Here is a 26,460-nt window from a genome sequence, read left to right as displayed (position 1 = left end):
GCAGCATGCAGCTGAAAGATATGACCTGTCATAGGGCTGTGAAGGGAGCAAATGAATGGATGTTGGTCCAGTGGAGTGAAGAAGAACTGCAAGGTGTCATCCTGGAAGACAGTGTTGAGCCCAAGCTTTGAACTGTTTGAGAGCCAGGGAGAGACATGAGGATTAGGAAGCTTGGTTGTCTACTAAGTAAAGAGGAGTGACACCTTGATGACAGTGATCCACAGCAATCTCTTACTGACAAACTGCCAGGAACATGCCCTCTAGATGCCAGGAATACAGCAGTACAAAACCTGCTCTTTCAGTTATTTATTGCTGCATAACAAATCACCCCAAAATTTAGTGACTTAAAATAACAACCATTTTATTTGCTCATAATTCTGTGGGTCAGCAATTTGGGCTAGAATCAGCTGAGTGGTTCTTCTGCTAGTCTTTCCGAGAGTTCCTCATGAAGTTAGTCATCTGGCAATACGACTAGGGTTGAGTATTTAAGATGGCCTCACTCACATGTCTGATGGTTGGCTGTTGACTGGCCTCTCCATATCATCTCTCTTCCTCCAGCAGACTAGCTGGGGCTTCTTCACATGGTTGCTTCAGGGTTCTCAGGGAGGAGAGGAAAGCTACAAGACTTCTTGAGACCTAGGCTCAGAAGTCACCCAGAGTTACTCATGCTGCATTTATTGGCCAAAGCAAATTACAAGAACAGCTCAGATTCAAGGAGTAGAGAAATAGACTCCACCTCCTGATGGGAGGAGCTGCAAAGTCACACTGTAAAGTGGTGTATATACAGAAATGAAAAGACTTGGTGGCCATTAAGCACTCTTATCACACCATTCCATTTGGGAAAATGAGTGTTGAGCACATAGTCCTGTGGGCCTTGAGAGATGGAAGGAACCACTGAGGTGAAAAAAATGAGCTTTTGAGTGGATCCTGAGAAACATGCAGATAGAACAAACACAGAAGAATGTGGAGAACTTCAGGCAGAGGCAGTACAAAGTGGCAGGATGACTCATGGTATGTTTAGACTCTAGTGAATGCACACTTGGGTGGAGTGGGTAGAGAAGAGGATTTAAGACATAAGTGGTAAGGATGGTGGGAAAGCTTATGCTTGGGCGTGGGGGACTTTACCTGCTAGGCTCTCAGGAGTACAGGCATACCTACTATGCAGTGAGCAGCCAGGAGTACATGGTGGCTTAGTGGCAGGAGTGGGTATGGTGGTATAGGGAAGAGGCCTTTAAGAGCCTGCATCTTTATGAACAGCAGTTTGGAAGGAAGTTGAGTTTGACCTGGAGTGGCACAGAGATCATGGCAAGAAATCAGCCTAGAGATGGTTTCCCTAAAGGCAAGTGCCTACATGGATTCTCCTCAAGGGGCTAAAGGGCATAATTGGAGCTTTTACAGGTAGGTTTATTTAGAAGTATAAAAAAATGTTTATCCTGGATTGAATTGGTTATCCTAGAGAGAGCTAAATTTAGGCTCATAACACACACAAACACACCCCCCTCTCTCCTGTATAAGATTCGAGTTTCATGTGAGACAAGTAGGATACAACTGTTTACAGTCAAAGTTTTGTTTGTATTTGAAAAGAAAAACTCCTAGTGCTCTTTAACATTATAAGTGGGCAAGGAATCATGGATGAGGCTAGAAACCATGATGCAGCTAGGGAGAAGCTGCCTGCAGTTTTGACTGTAATCTAAACTACGGAGCCATGCTCTGCCCAGGCGGACTGTATAGTCACAGTGGCAGCATAGGAAAACACCAGTTTTCTTTTGACAGTCTGCAAAATGTATATTTCTTTTCCAAACTACTGCTTTCCACAGGATTTATGTGGCCATTAGAACACATTATGTGTAATTTTTTTAAACACAAAATGAGAAGTGATGTTTGGTTTGTTAATTAAACAGCAGGCAGCAAACAGATAACCAACAAGGACCTACTGTATAGCTCAGGGAACTATACTCAATATTTTGTAATAACCTATAAGGGAAAATAATCTGAAAAAGAATACACACACACACACACACACACACACGTATCTGAATCACTTTGCTGTGCACCTAAAACTAACACAAAATTGTAAATCAACTATACTTCAATAAAAAATAAAAAACCAGCAGGCAACAATTCTGTTTCAGGTATTTGTGAGAGACAGAACGTAGAGAATCTGAAGCTCTACTATCACTACGGGAGGGGCAGTTTAGTTGTAAAGCTTCAGGTCATGTGTATACGAAATAGGTCACAGAGTAAGGAAGTATGGCACTAGGTGCCAAAGTGAATAAAAAAGACAGGACTTAAAATGAGAGAATATGGCGCAGAGGATAACATCCAAGTGAGTGGGTTTTGGGGAAATGGAGAATCTCCTAAGCTAGAATTTCCAGGAATTTGGAATTGGCCCAGGCAGGATTGATTGGCAGGAAGAAGAGGACAGGATGATCCAGCTGTGAGGAAAGGCTCCAGGTAAACTTGAGTGTTGGATTGTTGGTGGTATTGGGGGAGGGGAGCCAGTGAGGAAACAGTTCAGAGATGACTTCCCGGTCTGTGTGCTTAAGACTTCTGTTCCACCTAGTTGCCCTGAAATCCCAGGTGAAGAACTGTCCTCAGTTGATGGATTGTGTCATGTGAAAACATTACAAAACAACTGAAACTAATAGACAGGAAAAGAAAGGATATTTAGGTTCCTCTTTACACATACAGGGCTTTATCCACTGTCTAGTAGGTGAATGGGTGGCCCTTTGTGCATACATCATAGGATAGGGAAAAGCTCTCCAAGTGAAAACACATCTCCTCTGCCCATGGTGCTTGCTCAGACTGAGCCAGACCATAGCATGCAGCAGTTATGCAAGAAAGGGACCTCCACTGCATTTTCTAATGACATAGTATTCTAGGGAGATATCTGAGTGGGCATGCTGTTTTTGTCAATTCTCTCCTCAATGTGCGCCTCAAAACTGGGGAGGTTTCCTGTAAAAAGATGTGTTTTCTTTTAGGATCTGAGAAATTATAGATGGTTCATATCATGGGGGTTCCAAGAAATCATGCCTCATCAGTGTCCTCAACAGTTAGCTTTTTTAAAAAGTATAAAAATAGCATTTAGTGATTATCCAAATTACTTATTTTGTGGGGAGGTACTCAGGTTTATACACTTGAGGAGTGCCTACACATGGGCCTGGTATATAGCAACCACTCGAGTGTTAGTTGATTCTGAGCTACTTTTTGCAGCTTCTTTATGAAGTATAGCAATGCACTAAATTTTTGCTGAACGTGAGTCTTTAATGTTGGGAGGACAAGTAAAACCATCAAAAGGGGCCATCTGATCCAATCTTTGGATATTATATAGGACACCCATACCTCTAAATGTTCCTAAGGACAACTGAGGACAATTTTTAAAATTTCGCCCATGGACACCATGTTTGAAGGCTTGCCTACCAAACACACCACACCTATGGATTATTATTATTATTTTTTAAATTACTTATCTCCATGATATCATTTTATTTTTTAAAACATCTTTATTGGAGTATAATTGCTTTCCAATGGTGTGCCAGTTTCTGCTTTATAACAAAGTGAATCAGTTATACATATACATATGTCCCCATATCTCTTCTTCCCTCTTGCATCTCCCTTCCTCCCACCCTCCCTATCCCACCCCTCTAGGTGGTCACAAAGCACCGAGCTGATCTCCCTTTGCTATGCGGCTGCTTCCCACAAGCTATATATTTTACGTTTCATAGTGTATATACGTCCATGCCACTCTCTCACTTTGTCCCATCTTACCCTGCCCCCTCCCTGTATCCTCAAGCCCATTCTCTAGTAGGTCTGAGTCTTGATTCCCATCTTGCCCCTAGGTTCTTCGTGACTTTTTTTTTTTTTTTAGATTCCATATATATGTGTTAGCATATGGTATTTGTTTTTGTCTTTCTGATTTACTTCACTCTGTATGACAGACTCTAGGTCCATCCACCTCACTATAAATAACTCAATTTTGTTTCTTTTTATGGCTGAGTAATTTTCCATTGTATATATGTGCCACATCTTCTTTATCCATTCATCTGTCGATGGACACTTAGGTTGCTTCCATGTCCTGGCTACTGTAAACAGAGCTGCAATGAACATTGTGGTACATGACCCTTTTTGAATTACGGTTTTCTCAGGGTATATGCCCAGTAATGGGACTGCTGGGTCGTACGGTAGTTCTATTTTTACTCTTTTAAGGAACCTCCATACTGTTCTCCATATTGGCTGTATCCATTTACATTCCCACCAACAGTGCAAGAGGGTTCCCTTTTCTCCACACCCTCTCCAGCATTTATTGTTTCTAGATTTTTTGATGATGGCCATTCTGACTGGTGTGAGATGATATCTCATTGCAGTTTTTTTTTTTTTTTAAACTTTTATTTTTTTTTTTAATTTTTATTTATTTATTTATTTTTAATTTATGGCTATCTTGGGTCTTCGTTTCTGTGCGAGGGCTTTCACTAGTTGTGGCAAGTGGGGGTCACTCTTCATCGCTGTGCGCGGGCCTCTCACTATCGCGGCCTCTCTTGTTGCGGAGCACAGGCTCCAGACACGCAGGCTCAGTAATTGTGGCTTACGGGCCCAGCCGCTCCGCGGCATGTGGGATCCTCCCAGACCAGGGCTCGAACCCGTGTTCCCTGCATTAGCAGGCAGATTCTCAACCACTGCGCCACCAGGGAAGCCCTCATTGCAGTTTTGATTTGCATTTCTTTAATGATTAATGATGTTAAGCATTCTTTCATGTGTTTGTTGGCAATCTGTATATCTTCTTTGGAGAAATGTCTACTTAGGTGTTCTGCCCATTTTTGGATTGGGTTGTTTGTTTTTTTGATATTGAGCTGCATGAGCTGCTGGTAAATTTTGGAGATTAATCCTTTGTCAGTTGCTTCATTTGCAAATATTCTCTCCCATTCTGAGGGTTGTCTTCTCATCTTGTTATGGTTTCCTTTGCTGTGCAAAAGCTTTTAAGTTTCATTAGGTCCCATTTGTTTATTTTTGTTTTTATTTCCATTTCTCTAGGAGGTGGGTCAGAAAGGATCTTGCTGTGATTTGTGTCGTAGAGTGTTCTGCCTATGTTTTCCTCTAAGAGTTTGATAGTGTTTGGCCCTACATTTAGGTCTTTAATCCATTTTGAGTTTATTTTTGTGTATGGTGTTAGGGAGTGTTCTAATTTCATTCTTTTACATGTACCTGTCCAGTTTTCCCAGCACCACTTATTGGAGAGGTGGGCTTTTCTCCACTGTATATTCTTGCCTCCTTTATCGAAGATAAGGTGACCATATGCGCATGGGTTTACCTCTGGACTTTCTATCCTATTCCATTGATCTATATTTCTGTTTTTGTGCCAGTACCATACTGTCTTGATTACTGTGGCTTTGTAGTATAGTCTGAAGTCAGGGAGCCTGATTCCTCCAGCTCCGTTTTTCTTTCTCAAGATTGCTTTGGCTATTCGGGGTCTTTTGTGTTTCCATACAAATTCTGAAATTTTTTGTTCTAGTTCTGTGAAAAATGCCAGTGGTAGTTTGATAGGGATTGCACTGAATCTGTAGATTGCTTTGGGTAGTAGAGTCATTTTCACAATGTTGATTCTTCCAATCCAAGAACATGGTATATCTCTCCATCTATTTGTATCATCTTTAATTTCTTTCATCAGTGTCTTATAATTTTCTGCATACAGGTCTTTTGTCTCCTTAGGTAGGTTTATTCCTAGATATTTTATTCTTTTTGTTGCAATGGTAAATGGGAGTGTTTTCTTAATTTCACTTTCAGATTTTTCAACATTAGTGTATAGGAATGCAAGAGATCTGTGCATTAATTTTGTATCCTGCTCCTTTACCAAATTCATTGATTAGCTCTAGCAGTTTTCTGGTAGCATCTTTAGGATTCTCTATGTATAGTATCATGTCATCTACAAATAGTGACAGCTTTACTTCTTCTTTTCCGATTTGGATTCCTTTTATTTCTTTTTCTTCTCTGATTGCTGTGGCTAAAACTTCCAAAAGTATGTTGAATAATAGTGGTGAGAGTGGGCAAACTTGTCTTGTTCCTGATCTTAGTGGAAATGGTCTCAGTTTTTCACCACTGAAGACGATGTTGGCTGTGGGTTTGTAATAAATGGCCTTTATTATGTTGAGGCAAGTTCCCTCTATGCCTACTTTCTGGAGGGTTTTTATCATAAATGGGTGTTGAATTTTGTCAAAAGCTTTCTCTGCATCTACTGAGATGATCATATGATTTTTCTCCTTCAATTTGTTAATATGGTGTATCACATTGATTGATTTGCGTATATTGAAGAATCCTTGCATTCCTGGGATAAACCCCACTTGATGATGATGTATGATCCTTTTAATGTGCTGTTGGATTCTGTTTGCTAGTATTTTGTTCAGGATTTTTGCATCTATGGTCATCAGTGATATTGGCCTTTAGTTTTCTTTCTTTGTGACACCTTTGTCTGGTTTTGGTATCAGGGTGATGGTGGCCTCATAGAATGAGTTTGAGAGTGTTCCTCCCTCTGCTATATTTTGGAAGAGTTTGAGAAGGATAGGTGTTAGCTCTTCTCTAAATGTTTGACAGAATTCGCCTGTGAAGCCATCTGGTCCTGGGCTTTTGTTTGTTGGAAGATTTTTAATCACAGTTTTAATTTCAGTGCTTGTGATTGGTCTGTTCATATTTTCTATTTCTTCCTGGTTCAGTCTCGGAAGGTTGTGCATTTCTAAGAATTTGTCCATTTCTTCCAGGTTGTCCATTTTATTGCCATATAGTTGCTTGTAGTAATCTCTCAGGATCCCATGTATTTCTGAAGGGTCAGTTGTTACTTCTCCTTTTTCATTTCTAATTCTACTGATTTGAGTCTTCTCCCTTTTTTTCTTGATGAGTCTGGCTAATGGTTTATTCATTTTCTTTATCTTCTCAAAGAACCAGCTTTTAGTTTTATTGATCTTTGCTATCGTTTCCTTAATTTCTTTTTCATTTATTTCTGATCTGATCTTTATGATTTCTTTCCTTCTGCTAACTTTGGGGCTTTTTTGTTCGTCTTTCTCTAATTGCTTTAGGTGTAAGCTTAGGTTGTTTATTTGAGATGTTCCTTGTTTCTTAAGGTAGGATCGTATTGCTATAAACTTCCCTCTTAGAACTGCTTTTGCTGCATTCCATAGGTTTTGGGTCGTCGTGTTTTCATTATCATTTGTTTCTGGAATTTTTTGATTTCCTCTTTGATTTCTTCAGTGATCTCTTGGTTATTAAGTAGTGTATTGTTTAGCCTCCATGTGTTTGTATTTTTTACAGATTTTTTTCCTGTAATTGATATCTAGTCTCATAGCGTTGTGGTCGGAAAGGACACTTGATATGATTTCAATTTTCTTAAATTTACCAAGGCTTGATTTGTGACCCAAGATATGATCTATCCTGGAGAATGTTCCATGAGCACTTGAGAAGAATGTGTATTCTGTTGTTTTTGGATGGAATGTCCTATAAATATCAATTAAGTCCATCCTGTTTAATGTATCATTTAAAGCTTGTGTTTCCTTATTTATTTTCATTTTGGATGATCTGTCCATTGGTGAAAGTGGGGTGTTAAAGTCCCCTACTATGATTGTGTTACTGTCCACTTCCCCTTCTATGGCTGTTAGTATTTGCCTTATGTAGTGAGGTGCTCCTATGTTGGGTGCATAAATATTTACAATTGTTATATCTTCTTCTTGGATTGATCCCTTGATCATTATGTAGTGTCCTTCTTTGTCTCTTGTAATAGTCTTTGTTTAAAAGTCTATTTTGTCTGATATGAGAATTGCTACTCCAGCTTTCTTTTGATTTCCATTTGCATGGAATATCTTTTTCCATCCCCTCACTTTCAGTCTGTATGTGTCCCTAGGTCTGAGGTGGGTCTCTTGTAGACAGCATATATATGGGTCTTGTTTTGGTATCCATTCAGCCAGTCTATGTCTCTTGGTTGGAGCATTTAATCCATTTACATTTAAGATAATTATCGATATGTATGTTCCTACTACCATTTTCTTAATTGTTTTGGGTTTGTTATTGTAGGCCTTTTCCTTCTCTTGTGTTTCCTGCCTAGAGAAGTTCCTCTAGCATTTGTTGTAAAGCTGGTTTGGTCGTGCTGAATTCTCTTAGCTTTTGCTTGTCTGTAAAGGTTTTAATTTCTCCATCAACTCTGAATGAGATTCTTGCTGGGTAGAGTAAACTTGGTTGTAGGTTTTTTTCCTTCATCACTTTAAATATGTCCTGCCACTCCCTTCTGGCTTGCAGAGTTTCTGCTGAAAGATCAGCTGTTAACCTTATGGGGATTCCCTTGTGTGTTATTTGTTCTTTTTCCCTTGCTGCTTTTAATATGTTTTCTTTATATTTAATTTTTGATGGTTTGAGTAATATGTGTCTTGGCGTGTTTTCCTTGGATTTACCCCGTATGGGACTCTCTGTACTTCCTGGACTTGACTGTTTCCTTTCCCATATTAGGGAAGTTTTCAACTATAATCTCTTCAAATATTTTCTCAGTCCCTTTCTTTTTCTCTTCTTCTTCTGGGACCCCTATAATTCCAATGTTGGTGCATTTAATGTTGTCTCAGAGGTCTCTGAGACTGTCCTCAATTGTTTTCATTCTTTTTTCTTTATTCTGCTCTGCAGTAGTTATTTCCACTATTTTATCTTCCAGGTCACTCATCCGTTCTTCTGCCGCAGTTATTCTGCTATTGATCCCTTCTAGAGAATTTTAAATTTCATTTATTGTGTTGTTCATCAGTGTTTGTTTGCTCTTTAGTTCTTCTAGGTCCTTGTTAAACGTTTCTTGTATTTTCTCCATTCTATTTCCAAGATTTTGGATCAACTTTCCTATCATTACTCTGAATTCTTTTTCAGGTAGAATGCCTATTTCCTCTTCATTTGTTTGGTCTGGTGGGTTTTTACCTTGCTCCTTCATCTGCTGTGTGTTTCTCTGTCTTCTCATTCTGATTAACTTACTGTGTTTGGAGTCTCGTTTTCACAGGCTACAGTTCGTATTTCCCTTTGTTTTTGGTGTCTGTCCCCAGTGGCTAAGGTTGGTTCAGTGGGTTGTGTAGGCTTCCTGGTGGAGGGGACTAGTGCCTGTGTTCTGGTGGATGAGGCTGGACCTTGTCTTTCTGGTGGGCAGGTCCACGTCTGGTGGTGTGTTTTGGGGTGTCTGTGGCCTTATTATGATTTTAGGCAGCCTGTCTGCTAATGGGTGGGGCTGTGTTCCTGTCTTGCTAGTTGTTTGGCATAGGGTGTCCAGCACTGTATCTTGCTGGTCGTTGAGTGGAGCTGGGTCTTGGCGTTGAGATGGAGATCTCTGGGAGATTTTTGCCGTTTGATATTACATGGAGCTGGGAGGTCTCTTGTGGACCAGTGTCCTGAACTTGGCTCTCACACCTCAGAGGCACAGCCCTGACGCCTGGCTGGAGCACCAAGAGCTTGTTATCCATACGGCTCAGAATAAAAGGGAGGAAAAAAAGAGAGAAAGAAAGAAGAAGATAAAATAAAATAAAGTAAAATAAAATAAAATAAGTTATTAAAATAAAAATAATTATTAAAAAAAATTTAAGTAATAAAGAAAGATAGAAGAGAGCAACCAAACCAAAAAACAAATCAACCAACGATAACAAATGCTAAAAACTATACTTAAAAAAACAAACAAAAAATAAAAACGGACACACAGAACCCCAGGACAAATGGTAAAAGCAAAACTATACAGACAAAATCACACACAGAAGCATACACATCCACACTCATAAAAAGAGAAAAAAGGGAAAAATATATATATATCGTTGCTCCCAAAGTCCACGTCCTCAATTTGGGATGATTTGTTGTCTATTCAGGTATTCCACAGATGCAGGATACATCATGTTGTTTATGGAGATTTAATTCGCTGCTCCTGAGGCTGCTGGGAGAGATTTCCCTTTCTCCTCTTTGTTCGCACAGCTCCTGGGGTTCAGCTTTGGATTTGGACCCACCTCTGTGTGTAGGTCGCCTGGGGGCGTGTGTTCTTTGCTCAGACAGGACAGGGTTAAAGGAGCAGCTGATTCGGGGGCTCTGGCTCACTCAGGCTGGGGGGAGGGAGGGGAGGGGTATGGAATTCGGGGCGAGCCTGCGGCGGCAGAGGCCAGCGTGACGTTGCACCAGCCTGAGGCACGCAGTGTGTTCTCCTGGGGAAGTTGTCCCTGGATCATGGGACCCTGGCAGTGGCGGGCTGCACAGGCTCCCGGGAGGGGCGGTGTTGATAGTGACCTGTGCTTGCTCACAGGCTTCTTGGTGGCTGCAGCAGCAGCCTTAGCATCTCATGCCCGTCTCTGGGGTCCACGCTGATAGCCGCAGCTCACGCCCTTCTCTGGAGCTCGTTTAGGCGGTGCTCTGAATCCCCTCTCCTCGCACACCCTGAAACAATGGTCTCTTGCCTCTTAGGCAGGTCGAGACTTTTTCCCGACTCCCTCCCGGCTAGCTGTGGCACACTAGCCCCCTTCAGGCTGTGTTCACGCAGCCAACCCCAGTCCTCTCCCTGGGATCCGACCTCCAAAGCCAGAGCCTCAGCTCCCAGCCCCTGCCTGTCCTGGGAGGTGAGCAGACAAGCCTCTCAGGCTGGTGAGTGCTGGTCAGCACTGATCCTCTGTGCAGGAATCTCTCCGCTTTGCCCTCCGCACCGCTGTTGCTGCCCTCTCCTCCGTGGCTCTGAAGCTTCTCCCCATCCCCCGTCACCTGCAGTCTCCGCCCGCGAAGGGGCTTCCTAGTGTGTGGAAACCTTTCCTCCTTCACAGCTCTCTCCCAGTGGTGCAGGTCCCATCCCTATTCTTTTATCTCTGTTTTTTCTTTTTTCTTTTGCCCTACCCAGGTACGTGGGGAGTTTCTTGCCTTTGGGGAGGTGTGAGGTCTTCTGCCAGCGTTCAATAGGTGTTCTGTAGGAGTTGTTCCCCACGTAGATGTATTTCTGATGTATTTGTGGGGAGGAAGGTGATCTCCACATCTTACTCTTCTGCCATCTTGAAGCTCCCTCCTATGGATTACTTAATTTCTCCATTTTAATTGACTAAAGGCGAATGTCTCTAACAAGAAAAGGTTTTATTAAACATGAGATAATAATAATAATATATTTAGTATGCCAGACATTGATCAGCATTTTATTCTTTTTTTTTTTAATATTTATTTATTTGGCTGTGCCAGGTCTTAGTTGCGGCACGCAGGATCTTCGTTGCGGCATGCAGGATCTTCGTTGCAGCATGCAGGATCTTTAGTTGTGGCATGTGGGGTCTTTTTTTACTTGCAGCATGCAGGGTCTTTTTTCAGTTGCGGCATGCAGGCTCTTAGTTGTGGCACGCGGAATCTAGTTCCCTGACCAGGGATCAAACCCAGGCCCCCTGCATTGGGAGCATGGAGTCTTAACCACTGGACCACCAGGGAAGTCCCTATCAGCATTTTATTCTTAATATGCCATCAATTTGGGACTTCCTTGGTGGTGCAGTGGTTAAGAATCCACCTGCCAATTCAGGGGACACGGGTTCGATCCCTGGTCCGGGAAGATCCCACACGCCGCAGAGCAACTAAGTCCATGCGCCACAACTACTGAGCCTGCGCTCTAGAGCCCGCGTGCCCCAACTACTGAGCCCACGTGCTGCGACTACTGAAGCTCACACGCCTAGAGCCCATGCTCCGCAACAAGAGAAGCCACCACAGTAAGAAGTCTGCACACCCCAATGAAGAGTAGCCCTCGCTTGACACAACTGGAGAAAGCCCGCATGCAGCAACGAAGACCCAACGCAGACAAACATAAATAAATTTTTAAAATATGCCATTAATCCCACACAATAATCCCAGTGGTTGTTATTGTTAACTTCATTTTACAAATATGGAAACTGTGGCACAAAGAGGTTAAACTCACTCAAGGTTGCATAGTTAGTAAGAAGCAAAAGCAAGATTTAAACAACTTGGGTCTTTGTTACTCTATCCATTTCTAGCATTCAAACTCTAACTAGTTTTACCATGAATGGCAGTGTAATTCTAGCAATCTCACTCTCAGGTTATTTACCCTAGAGAAATGCAAATTTATGTGCACACAAACACTTGCACATGAATTTTTATAGCAGCTCTACTTTTAATCACCCAAAACTGGAAACAACCAAAATGTGGTTTCATATAATAGACTACTACTTTGTAATAAAAAGGGACAAACTATTTGATACACACAACTTGGATGAATCTCAAAAGCATTATGCTGAGTGAAAAAAAGACTCAAAAGATTACATACAGTCTGACTCCATTTATGTGACATCAAAGTGACAAAACTATAGTGTGATAGAGCACAGATCAGTGGCTGCCAGCAGTTGGGGTGGGAACATAGTATGACTGAAAGAGGTAGCACAAAGCAGTATCCTGGGGTGGTGGAACTGTTTTGTACCTTGACTGTGGTAGTGGTTACACTGATCTACACGTGTGTCAAAATCCACTGAACTATATACACACCCCCAAAAAAGTCAATTATACTATGATAATTAAAGAAAAAGGCAACAGGTCATCATCTTTTCAGTCAGTACGAATTTCTGTATTTCTCATTTACCCAAAATAGACTTTTACAGTTCTATCACCAACACTAGTTTTCAGGTTTAAAAACTAGAAGAGTTACATTATAATGTGAAGCAAAGAATCATTATTAGGCCACACATCCAACCTGAATGATGACAGTTACCCCTAATAAACATTCCTGAAAAGTTAAATGAATTTGGGTGCTTATTCCCTTAAATATAAAAATATTTCACGGGACTTCCCTGGCGGTTCAGTCGTTAAGACCCTGCGCTTCCACAGCAGGGGGCACGGATTCAATCCCTGGTCGGGGAACTAAGATCCCACATGCTGTGTGGCACGGCCAAAAAATTAAAAAAAAATTTTAAGTATTTCAGTAAACTTATTAGATGATACATTTGATATAGCAATTTGCACAGTAAAACAAAAGTAAGTAATCAAAATTAACTTTGGGAAGGAGAACGTGATGGAATGAGAGTGTCATAAGGATGTCATGGACAACCATGGCTCTTTCTACAACTTTTCAGTTTTTACTAGAATGCATTCATGTATCACTAGTATAATTAAAAATAAAAATTTAAAAAGAGTTTAAGAAATCCTTCTAGATTGAAATGGAGATGTTTCCCAAGTTGCAATATACTTCCATCCATGGGGCTTCCATTGCCTTCAGGAACCCCTTGGTTACTCCATTTACCAGGTCAGGCTTGTATTCTACTTAACACTTAGTGCCTCACTCATAGCACAGTGGGCACTCAACAACTATCAGCTGAACTGAATTGCACCTGGAAATGTGGAGAATAAAAACAACAAACACATGGTCACTAACAAACCCTATGATCTAGAAAGGATAAATCATGCTCTAATTTTGAATGAGGCAAATTATTATTGAGTGCTAACAACATGCTCAATAATTACCACAGGCATACATAGAATTTTAGAAGACAGGAAGACAAACATATAACATACTACCAGTGGTACAGAGGTTTTTAAAGCCTAAAATAGGCAGAACCCAAGATAGAATCAATTATTTCTGGCTCCCTAGCCATAAAACTATAAAATTCAAGGGTTTGAAAAAAAGAAAAATAAGGGGAAAAAACTAACCTGTACTAAGTTTCTATGGGCTGCACATTAGACATTTGTGTAGATTAAGAGTTATTTGAGGACTTAGGTTTCAGCTTGGTCATGTAAAGTATTGGGAGGCCATCATTTCCACCTTTACAACAAGAAAGAAGCTATATTGACTGAAAATCAATGACTCTTCTTGGACCTATCAGAGAAGTGAAGTCATAGGGCAAGCCACCAACCCACTATCTGAAGAGACCGGTGCCTGCAGGTAGACACAGGATCTGAACATGTAAGCTGGTAGGAAGATTAAACTAGAGATTCTGACAAATTACTGGAGGCCAGAGTATGGAATGTCATGAGAGTATGAAGCTCTTGGGCTCCACATGGTGAGGGAGGGGTTTCCCATCCTCTTCCAAGTTTTACCAAAAGGAATCCCACAAGGCTCCTACAGGGAAGATAAGGAAATATGTCAGAGAAAGCTTCCATGAAGGTGCTGTTTGGCTGAGGAAAATAGCACTCACTGTGAAATCCACCCAGACGCCTTTCCTTTATCTCTAGTACAGAACAAAAGGCTTAATTTGCGGGGGGACTTAAAATCTATGGCTTGAGGACACTGGTGGATACTCACTGCAGCTGGGCGAAGGAACAGAGGAAAAAGAAAAAGAAGCTCCACCCCTGGAGAAGGGGCAGGAAATCTTGTGAAGGACACACTCAAGACCCAAGTTCCAGTACCTGCCTAAGTTTGAGGCTTAATCAAATCATCAGAGAACTCCCCCTCCCCCAGCAACCACCACCTGGCAAACCAGCTATGTGGTTAGTAACAGTGAAATACAACTGGGAGAGCTGTAAGAGACAGTTCTTGGGAAACAGCACAAAGGAAAAACCTAAAGCCAAGCAGGAATCAAAAAGAAGGTATCACTAGAGGAATCAGAAATCTCTGGTGCCCACAGCAAAAACAAACATGGAACACAGGCCGACTCCTGACTAGATTAATTAAAATCCCCACACTAAAGGCCTAGCAGAAGGAAACCTGTGTTCTTCTCCTACCCATGTTCAGCTTTTAACATATTTAGAGGTATAATAAAAGGCAGGAAATATTCCAAATGCCAAAACAATCATCAGATCCAGATTCAGTATGACACAGAGGTTGGGGCTATCAGAAATGAAATCTAAAAGAATTATGATTACTGTGTTAAAGACTCTAATGGAAAAGGTAGACAATATGCAAGAGCAGATGGATAATTTCAGAAAAGAGATGTTAACTGTGATAAAGAATCAAATGGAAATGCTCAATAAAAAAAGAGTAAAAAACCACCATGCTCAACAGTAGAACTGACACAAACAAGGAAAGAATCAGTGAACATAAAGATCAAGTTTGTTGATCAGGTCAATAAAAATAAAACAAAAAGAGACAAAAGGGAGAAAAAATAGAACACAGCATTCAAGAACTGTGGGACAATAACAAACAGTATAATATGTTTGTAATTGGAACCCCAGAAGGAAGAAAAAAAGAGAGAATGGGGCACAAGAATTATTTGAAGAAATAATGGCTGAGAACTTTCCAAATTAGTGACAGGCAACAAACCACAGACACTAGAAGCTCAGAGAATACCAAGCAGCATAAATATGAAAAAAACTAAAAAGCCACACCTAGGCAAAGACAAAGAGACTGAAGGAAGCCAGAGGAAAAAAGACAAATTAGCTATGGAGGAACAAAGATAAGAATTACAGCAGACTTAACAGAAACCATGCAAGCAAGGCAACAGTGGAGGAGTATGCTGAGAGAGGGAAAAAACTGTCAACTCAGAATTCCATATTCCATGAAAATATCCTTTAAAAGTGAGGAAAAAAAAGACTTTCTCATACAAACAAAAACAGAATTTACTGACAGCAGATCTAGCATAAACATTAATGTTAAAGGAAAATTCTTCAGGCAGAAAGATTATGAATAAGATGGGAAGCTGGATTAGCATAAAGAAATGAAGAGCATTGGAAAAGGAATAAATGAAGGTAGAATATAATGTTTTATTTTCAAAATGTTTGAAAAGCCAATTTCCCAGACACCAGCCAAGGGCCAGTCTTGCTAGCAGGCCTTCTAAAGATAGCAGCCTCAGGCCTGCTATGTTAACTCTTTTCAGCACAAGAGGGTATATATTTTAAAAAAAAAACCCTACAGCTAGCATCATACTTAATGGTGAGAGATGGAATGCTTTCTAAGACTGGAACAAATGAAGGATGTCCTCTCTCACCACTACAACTCTGATAAAGAAGAAAAAATAACAGTACTCATATTATCTGACTTCAAGAATCCTATGAAGCTATAATAGTCAAGACAGTGTGGTAATGGCAAAATGATACACACAAAAATCAATTCAACAGAACAGAGATCTCAGAAATAGACCCGCCCAAGCATAACCACATTTTGACAGAGGTACAAAAGCAATTCCATGGAGAAAGGACAGTCTTTTCAACAAATGGTTCTGGAACTACTGGACATCCATACGCAGGAAGATGAACCTTGACATACACTCCTCATTTTCATGGCTGGTAGGAATGCAAAATGGTAGAACCACTTTGGAAGACAGTTTGGCAGTTTCTTATAAAACCTCAGCAATCCCACTCCTACATATCTACCCAAATCAACTGAAAACTTATGTCCACACAAAATATTTATTCAGCTTTATTCATAATAGCCAAGAAGCTGGAAGCAACCAAGTTGTCCTCAAACAGGTGAATGAACCATTGTATTCCATACAATGGAATACAATTCAGCGATAAAAAGGAAAAGGCTATTATTTCACATAACATAGATGAATCAAGTAAAAGAAGCAAGACCAAAAAAGGCTACATACTGTATGATTCCATTCATATGACATTCTGAAAAAGGTAGGGCTATAGTTAAAAATTCAGAAGTACACTATTCTGAGGCATTTCTAGGAAACAAAACTGGCTGGATATATTTTTTTAACATGGATAGTTCTGACCAGGTCAACTTGAGTAGGAGTTCATGGAAGTTCACATCACCATAACCATATACCATCTCTTTTTAGATAAATGTACTTAATTTTTAAAATAGGGTAATATATTCATGTGGCTTAAAATTCCAAAAGTATATATAAAAGTTTATGCAGTGAAAAGTCTCCCTCCCACCCTCTACCCTGGCCATGTGTGCCCCAAAGCTATCAGTGTCTTGAATATCCTTCCAGAAATATTTATGTTTATGTAAGCAAAAATTTACATATTATTGCCCCACTATCTATTTTATACAAATGGTAGTATACAATACACATTGTTCTGTTTCTTGCTTTTTTTTCATTTTGTACATCTTGAAGATCATGCAATATCAATGTAATATTCTACTGTATAATCAAGCCTTGATTGATCCTTAGGCTATAACCACTCTTTCGCTATTATAAGCAATACTCCGAGTAATATGCAAACATTTGTTGAATTCATTCCTGGAAGTGTTTGCTGGTTCAAATGATATGTGCACTTATAATTTTGATGGCTATTTCCAAGTCACTTTTTCTTTTTTTAACATCTTTATTGGAGTATAATTGCTTTACAGTGGTGTTAGTTTCTGCTTTATAACAAAGTGAATCAGCTATACATATACATATATCCCCATATCTCCTCCCTCTTGCGTCTCCCTCCTACCCTCCCTATCCCACCCCTCTAGGTGGTCACAAAGCACCCAGCTGATCTCCCTGTGCTGTGTGGCTGTTTCCCACTAGCTATTTTACATTTGGTAGTGTATATATGTCCATGCCACTCTCTCACTTCATCCCAGCTTACCCTATCCCCTCCCCATATCCTCAAGTCCATTCTCTACATCTGCATCTTTATTCCTGTCCTGCCCCTAGGTTCTTCAGAACCTTTTTTTTTTCTTTTTAGAGTCCATATATATGTGTTAGCATACGGTATTTGTTTTTCTCTTTCTGACTTACTTCAATCTGTATGACAGACTCTAGGTCCATCCACCTCACTATAAATAACTCCATTTCGTTTCTTTTTATGGCTGAGTAATATTCCATTGTATATATGTGCCACATCTTCTTTATCCTTTCATCTGTCGATGGACACTTAGGTTGCTTCCATGTCCTGGCAATTGTAAATAGTGCTGCAATGAACATTGGGGTGCATGTGTCTTTTTGAATTATGGTTTTCTCTGGGTATATGCCCAGTAGTGGGATTGCTGGATCATATGGTAGTTCTATTTTTAGTTTTTTAAGGAACCTGCATACTGTTCTCCATAGTGGCTGTATCCATTTACATTCCCACCAACAGTGCAAGAGGGTTCCCTTTTCTCCACACCCTCTCCAGCACTTATTGTTTATAGATTTTTTTGATGATAGCCATTCTGACCGGTGCAAGTCACTGACTTTTAAAATGTCAGGGATTTTTCATTTTTATCCTAAGAGGAAAAAAAGGAAGCTGATATTCTATCACCAGGCAATTTTCTAGAGAAATGTACAGCTCTAAGATGTACAAAGTGAGCCTTCTACTCATTTTCCCACACATGCTTCCTAGGGTCCAGTTGCATTTTCATGTAATGTATTTTAGGCCACAAGCTGGTTGTAAAGCCTATTTCAGGTGTGTAAAAGGTGTTACTTCTAAAATCTTCACAAGCAAAGGCCAAAGGCTGACTCCCCAAATTACTAGTCACTGGCCACTCTACAGCACAATGGTGGATTCTTCACTGCAACCACAGGGAGATTTTAAAATCTTGACCAAATAAAACATATCTACAGAGAATCCTTTGTCCTTATTATAATGCCCAAATAAGGATTTCTTCTCTTAGGTAAAACTATAAATCACGTAAAGGTTATGAAGAAAGGATGCAAATGTTTCTCTCATCTTTCAGGTGGTGATGGATTCCCAATTAACCGTCTTTTTGCTCAACTACAAAACCTAGTGCAGTCTAGTACACTACAGTTTTTGTGATAAAGCTTGAACGGGAGGTTGAGGAAACCCAGGGGCTCCTTTGATAATAGCCACACAAGATCAGTGAGCAGACAAGCCATTCATGAGAGTATCTACATCTAGAGCCACACTGTCTCCCTTTGGCTTCCTCCTAGAAAAACCATCACTCAGCTCCACACTCGATAGAAGAGACGTGGCATGATCATATTACTTAGTCTCAAGAATACACTACATTTATAAATGAGCATTTAAAATGATTTATCAAAGGAAAAGCGGTTATATTCATTAATAATTATTATGCATTACTGTGGTAACGGTCCCCAATTTTCTCACATCTCCTTATGTCCACACCCTGGAGGGTCCCCTCCCACAACGACTCTGGGCTTGGCCACGGAAGAACTTCTGTGGTTTGGCTGATGGGACAATATCAAATGTGACACAAGCAGACACTTGAGAAGTGCTTGTGCACTGGTGCTTGCTCTCGCTTGCTACTCTTTGTGCCTTTGGGACCACGATGTTAACAAGTCCAGACTAGCCAGCTGGATGAGAGAGACCACTTGGAGTGGGGATGAGCCATCCCAGCTTAGGCCCTCCTAGACCAACCAACCAGCCTGCCAACTACCAAATGTGTGAGCGAGGCCATCCTAGATCATCCAGCTGCCAGCTAACTACCCTCCCTGCCAAAAAAAAAAAAAAAAAAAAAAAGAAAAGCTAATTGACATAGGCTACTTCAAAGTAAATATGTTTGTGGTCCACTACATATGGAAAGGGGAAAAGAACACTGATTTTCCCTATGAAGTTTACTCTGCACGTAAGAAATAGTTTCAAACAGAAAAACCTGCAGTACCTGGATGAGAATAAATAAATATATAAGTATTGAAAAAAATCATCAGTCTTCCCAGATTCTCACAAATGCACTGTCTGCCGTCACGGATGGCACACACCAAACACACACACACACACACACACACACTCCACAAAAAATTTCCATTTAGTCACTGAAGCATCTTTATCATGATATATTTAAACCAAAGTCTTATATATTCAACAGTTCCATTTCTAACATGAACAACAACTCAGGTTTCCAGGAATTACTTTTTCCTTCAATTCTACTTTTTTCCCCATTTGACAGGGTTTGGTGAAAGCTGAAAGAGCTCCCTTAATGCAGCCTAAAAAGCATCAGATATAAGAGCCCAATTAAACCTCCTTCTAGAAGCATTCTACAGGACCAGCTTCTTCCAGCATCACAGCAACTCTTTTTAGCCATGTTAATGGTGGGCAGTAAAAATTGTTTAAGATCTACACGTGGGACTTCCCTGGTGGTCCAGTGGTAAAGAATCCGCCTTCCAATGCAGGGGACATGGGTTCGATCCCTGGTCAGGGAACTAAGATCCCACATGCCGTGGGACAACTAGGACCGTGAGCCACAACTAGAGAGTCCGTGTGCCTCAAACTACAGAGCCCACGCGCTCTGGAGCCCGCAAACCACTACTAGAGAGAGAAAACCCGCACGCTGCAACTAGAAAGGAGCCCGCGTGCCGCAACAAAGGATCCCGCCTGCCTCAGCGAAGCCTGTGTGCCGCAACTAAGACCCGACACAGCCAAAAAAAAAAAAAAAAGATCTACACATTTGGGCCAGAAACACTGCCTCTATTGGATCACAAAGTGGGACACTGAAAGGGAAATGACTCTCTTAAGCCACTTTTGTTTAGGCCTCACTAGATGCCCTTCTGGATTAAACACACACACACACTGAAAAACACCTTCCAGCAGCCTCCCCCAGCCCTTGGAATAAAACACAAGCTCCTTAATGAGGTCCCATATGGCCCTGTCAATTTTCCCCTGCCTATCTCATCTCTTTCCCCAGGTCCTAGCCAAACCTCTGTGGATCCTTTCTACATCTCTCTCCCACCTCAGTGCCCTTACAACACCTGTTGTTCCCTCTGCCTAGCAATCCCTTCTTTCTGACTTTTAACTTGTTTTTTCCTGCTCATCCTTCAGGCTCCAGGGCACCTTGCTGATCTCCCTCTCAGAAGCATTCTACCTCTTACTTGCTGTGTGACCTTAGGCACGTTACCTTTGCTTCACCTCTTTGAGCCTCAGAAGGATACCCTGTGATAAGCACTTAACACAGTGCTTAGCACACAATAAATGGTTAACAAATCATCGCTGCTGTTATTGCTATTATCTCATAGTAATCTCCATCACAACTCAGTACAATTAGTAATTAGATATTTATCTGCAGAAAAATAGAAACACCTCCTTGGATTTCACCTTAATACCTAGTACCTTTCATGCTATTCCCCCCATACTGTATTTTTCGAAGGGAAGACGAAATGAATGTTTACAGAGCAATTATTACCTCAATTAATTATTATCTCGGAGGTGTGGTTTGGCAGATGAAGAAACTGAGGCATGGTGAAGTTAAGTAACTGGCCAAAATCAAGTGGTGGATTAAAACGCAAGTTGGCATGACCCCACAGCCTGTGTTGGATATGACACCAAAGGCTTCCCTAACTCATGAACCTTGTCATCTAAGAGCAGCAAGCCTCAGAAAAGATGGATCTTCACATTCACATACTTCCCAAATGACTCCCAGGTATCTAACTCTTCAAATCCTTAACTAGCTTGCTGTTCCAATTACCCCTGTAAACCCCTTTAGCAGAATACTCTTCCCCTTGATTGAGGTGATAGATTTCCTTACTACCTTTCCACTGGATGCTGAGCTCTCAAGGGGATGAATATCTTTCACCTCTTATACCCCTAGCAAATATGTTTGCTAAATAAATTAAATGAAAATGTTGGAGAATATATTATAGGTGCAAAGTTGGGGGAGTGGTGGAATGGATTTTCATAACTATTAAAGTTTGGCAGAGCTAAGAACAAACTTGACAAAAATGATGACAAAAGGGGAGTTTACCTTAACCACTTTTACAATTGATAATGATTTCTATATCTAGCACCAGAGATTCCATGTGATTTACAAATGTGTGCTTTGCAGCTTTAGGTAGATTTCACTCACCAATGTTCTGCTGCACCCCACAGCTGCACCTGAGCCACCCCCTTGCAGATGCCTTTGACAAATACCAATCTCTCAATGGTTGCTCTCAAACTGTTCACAAAAAGAAACAAAAAGAGCAAATGATAAAGCAAATGGTAACAAATTGTTAGTAAATGGTAATCTTGAGTGAAAGGAATAAAGGAGTTCTTTGTACTATTCTTGCAACTTTTTTGTGTAATTGTATCAAAATAAGAAGTTTTGAAACTCTAAAAAACAAATTTCCCAGGAGACTCCAACACACAAGGTCTAGTGTACTGGCCATGCTGGTACCATATTCTCTTGTCAGCTGTTCCAAAAAACACACTCCAGACTCGGGTTTCCTTGCCTATCAGCCAACAAAAAGCCCCTTAGGTAACAGGGCTCAGCCAAGGCTTCTGGGTTGGGACAGAGATTAAATTATTTACTGCTTGAAGAGCACTAATGAACATACAGGTATCTCCCATTGGACAATGCCCCAGTACTACTTCCCCACACCAGGCCCCCTACTTTCTGCAGTCAGCTACCCTTTGAGTTCTTACTTTCCTTTTCCCAAGCTCAGCTATAGGGTCAGGCAAATTCTCCCCAGGACACTTCTTGCTCACTGTCCCCTGCAAGAGAAGCACAGAGGCAGTTCTGATGGTAAGAGCTTTGCTGCTGTTGTCTATGGAGAGATCTACAGGAAGGAGGCAAAAATAACCATGGGGGAGTCACAAAGATTCCAGAAAACAGAAAACTCAAAGCTAGTAGTTACTTGGTCTGTAATGACCACTTGCTAGCACCCTTTTATTCGTTCATCACTTCTACCTACTCATCCTAGACCTTCCCCACCCCACAAACCAGAATGCTTCAGCTTTCCTAGTCACTGTAAGTGGAACAACAGGTAGAAACTTGTAAACCATTCAAGTGTCCCCATATTAGCCATTTCAGGAAAGTGCCACATGGGTGTCACCCAATACTCACCCCTCACTTATAAGGTGAGATAAGTAAAGGTCATAGTAAGTTATCCCCTGATGAGAGATTTTCTTAATGTAAACCAGCATATGATCTCTACCTTCCTCAGCTCCTGTTTTGTGTAAGCTCTATGAGGAGGTAGGTACATTATGTCCTATGATAATATTCAACCTCTGTATCCCTGATCAAGGCTTACTAGAGCCCTTTGTAATGCCATGTCTTCAAAAACACCCAATGCCTTCTGCCTCCCCCAAAATACTTGCTTAGTTCCAGCCAGACCTCAAAGTAGCGTGTAAAAAGAAGAAATGCTTTTGTGTAGCTTAGGGCAGAAATGGGTTGTTAGGGTCAGTGGAACACAAAGGAGGGAAAAGACAAGCATTACCAAAGGAGAAGATCATACTCAACCTACAGGCTTCCACATCCTTTGTTCTTAAATATTTTAACCTTCGCTAACTCATACATTTCAACTATGATGAGAGCCCTGCACCATCACCTGTCTTGCTCCTGGGAACTCTCTACAGGCCAGAAGGTGGGTCCCGGTCACCCCTAAGGCTGCTTCTAAGTCACTCCCGGAGGCCAGACGATCACAAACACTTCAGGAAGGAGTGGGAGGCCCTTCTTCACTTTCCCCTACCTGTGAACAAGATTCACCAACTCCTACAGGTGAGAAGGCATTTACCACACTGCCAAGGCACAGCAACACGACTCAGAAAAGTGGGAGAATGAAAGTGTGGGTTCTAGAACCCGACCAGGACCCCTGAGTATTCCAGAACTGACTGGATGAATAATGCAAGAAACTCTGTCAAGGCACCAATACTGGGTTAAGAGCACTTCTCTAGCAAACAAAACTGTAGAAAAGAGCATAGCTGAAGAAAAGGTTTCAATGATGGTAGCCAACACTGAGATCTCATGTAATTCTCTCACCCTTGGAGAGAGTCATTATCCTTTTACAGTTCAAGTATTTAAATTCAGAGCTCACTTTAAACGAAAAAGAAAATATGTTATAGAGGTAGAATACTCCTAGGCTAAACAAAAGAGAAAAAAAAAAAACAACAACACATTTTCACTTATCCAGAGAGTAATCACATGATACTATAAAAGCATGAGAACTACACTATTCAAAAGGTACAGAGGCCTGGGATCCACATTCCCATTGTTTACAGATGTTATGAAAGTATTAAATTAAATAAAAACGCGATGCTTTGTTCAGGCCGACTCCTTTCTCACACCCCGCCTTCACCCCCAGGCTGACAAGAAATGGCTGCAGGGAAGGTATTTAAGAGAACTACTCTGGGAAAGTGGATTCTGGGTTGCTTAAACTAAGCCAAGATGTTGTGCAACCAGTCTTTACCTAAATTATTTTCCATTACTTTGCCAGTTTTGAGAGAAGCAGACAGTTATCTTTATCAGGGAATGAGGTCGCCTTTCCCTCCAGGCCACTGGAATCACCATCAACACGGTTTTGATTTCTTACACAATCAGACGGCAGGGGGGTGGGGGGACGCGGGGGGGGGACACGGGGATCTCATCCTCAGCTTCACAGATCAACGGATCTCACATCAAAAACAATCTCTCGAACATCTGAGACCATGGATTTCCTTGCAACTCAGAAATCCAGAGAAGCGGCCAAACAAGTTTCTTGCCAAATGCTTAGGAGCTGCATATGTCCCAGGGCTACACAATGATACCAACTTTTAAACATGCCTTCACATACCACCATTACGGTCACACACTCGAAATCCCGCCCCCCTTTCCTCCTCACAAATAATAAACGCAGGTTGCCCGGTGCAATTTAAAGCCAGACTTCACCGAAGCAGTGGCTCTGAAAAGCAAGAGAAAAAGATTGGAGGGAGGCTATCTTTTCTTTCTTTTTTTTTTTTAATCGATTGCCCCACGGCGGAGAGAATAAAACCAACTCGATCGCTGGAGAAAAGTTAACTTTGCCGTGCCCAGCGATGGGAAATATTTCCCGTAAGACTGGCAAAGCCCTCCCGTTTTCGCCACCCCCGCCCCCGGACCGACCGGCGCTCACCGCGGATCCGGACCCGGAGCGCCGGAACAATGACGCGAGGGGGAGGGAAAGTTCGCCAGCCCGCGGGGCGCCCGGGCTCACCAGGGACCTCACCGCCGCCCGCACCGCCCGGCCCCCAGTCTCCGGGACTCGGTTCTTCCCGCCCCCCAACATCGAAACACTCAGGGCGCGCCCCCGCTCCCCGGAGCATCCGGCCCCAGGCGGCCGGCAGAGCAGGTCCTCCCGCCGCGGGTCTGACTCCGGGAGCCCCGAGAGCAGGCAGTGGACCGGGAGGGAGGGGGCGCCAGGATGGGGCACCAGAGGGAACGGCCTCAACAGTTATGGCGCTCAATTCCTGCCAGAGTGCAGCCGCAGCCGAGCCCGGCCGGCCGCCCCCACCACCCCCGCCCCCGCGCCGGCCACCCGGCGCTGCGCCGGCCAGCCGAGGGACCACCGGGCACTTCACCGCAGCCCACACACGCTCTCGGCCCCAAGGCGCTGGGGACGCCGGAGGCCACCGCGGTGAGGAGCCGGAGCGACCCGGAGCGCGGCGAGGCTGGGCCGGGACGTTGCGCTCCGCGGCGCCCGTTTCCACTCCCCGAGGCCGCCACTCCCGCTGCCCACCCAACGCGACGCCCCCTAGCCCGCTCGCCCCGCGTCCAGCCTCAGCGGCGCCTACCTTCGCGCAGCTCGGTCGCCGCTCCTTCCCGGCTCCACACTCGGGCCCGGCAACGTGCCTGGCGAGTCGGGTACGGGTGGTAACCACCCCCCGAACCGCTCGCTTTCTTCTCTCCCCTCCCTCGCACCTGCCCCCTAATCTCCTCCCCACCCCCGCCCCCCGCCCCCCGCCCCCCGCCCCGCCACGGGATCCGCCGGGGCCGCCCCCAGTGCCTCAGCTCCCGCCCTCGGCCCTCGCCCGCCCGGCCCGTCAGGCCTCAGCGCTGGGCAGGCGGTTGGGCGGCGGCGGCGGCGGCGGCTGAGGCGGCGGCGGCGGCGGCTGAAGCGGCGCGGAGCACTATTGTATTCCTGACACTGTGCGCTCCCACGCTCCGCCTCTTCCCCTTCCTTCCTCCCCCCGTCCCCCCACACCCCGCGCTCCACTCACACTCACACACACACACACACACACACACACACACCCGCAGCCAACCGCTGTCCGCGCTCGCCCTACCCGACTGGCTCCCCGCCGTCCGCCCGTCGCGCGCTCTTCTGGCGGGCTGGGCGCCGTCGCTACCGCCGCGCGCCTCGAGGCTCCGCCCACTTAGTGCTCCCGCACCCGCGGCGCCGGGCTCCAGGTGGGTTCCTCTCTGCTCCTGCTGGGCGTGCTGCTGTCGGGAGGAGCCTCAGCGCCTCTAAGGGCCGGAGACGCCGACGACGGGGAGGTTCCTGGGCCGTGTTGAAATACTACCTAAGCTTTTCATGGCCCCTTTCAACTCTAAAGTTGTATAAGTGGACCCTCATGTATACAACTCGTTGTCGGCCACTATTGATTTAAGTCGTTTGCACTTGAATTACCTATAACAATCAAGACAAAGTGGCTATTAACAGAATAAATTTATTCAGTTGCAAGCACAAGTGGTTTATGATGTGTGGCTTTTTGATGAGTCAACTTGGTTAGGCTACAGCCCCCATTTATTCAATCAAACACTAACCAAGGTGTTGCTGTGAAGGTATTTTCATGTAATTAAAGCTCCTGATCAGTTGACATAAAGTAAGGGAGATTATCCTGGATAATCTGAGTGGGCCTGATCATTCCTTTCTGACTGCGTGCCCTATAGATTTTGGATTTACTTAGCCTGCCCCACATCTGTAAGCCAATATCTTCTAATTAATGAATGAATAAGAGTGTGTGTGTGTGTGTGTGTGTCTATGGCTATTGGTCTGCTTCTCTGGTGGAATACTGACTCATACAAATGTTTAAGCAACAAAC

General features: G+C 42.9%; 1 protein-coding gene across 21 annotated transcripts in view; it reads right to left on the bottom strand.

Moving 5' to 3' along the window:
* Positions 1-25,841, bottom strand: part of JADE3 (jade family PHD finger 3) — a 172,149-nt gene extending 146,308 nt beyond the window's left edge. For 8 of the 21 annotated variants that reach the window (XM_082446440.1, XM_082446430.1, XM_082446421.1 and 5 more), the window contains exons 1-2: positions 25,210-25,348; positions 21,551-21,640 (exon numbers count right to left, since the gene is read on the bottom strand). The gene's annotated coding sequence lies outside the window, so the exon portion shown is untranslated. Of the gene's footprint in view, positions 1-504; positions 637-10,878; positions 11,070-21,550; positions 21,641-25,209; positions 25,349-25,701 lie in introns of those variants that run through there. The other 13 variants (XM_082446435.1, XM_082446426.1, XM_082446423.1 and 10 more) reach the window with 8 other exon arrangements.
* Between the last annotated feature and the right edge of the window lie 619 nt (positions 25,842-26,460).

The sequence above is a fragment of the Balaenoptera physalus genome (genome assembly GCF_965194825.1).
Source record: "Balaenoptera physalus genome assembly, chromosome: X".
Lineage (NCBI taxonomy): Eukaryota > Metazoa > Chordata > Mammalia > Artiodactyla > Balaenopteridae > Balaenoptera > Balaenoptera physalus.
The sequence above is the reverse complement of the archived record's forward strand: the minus strand, read 5'-3'. Positions and strand labels throughout refer to the sequence as shown.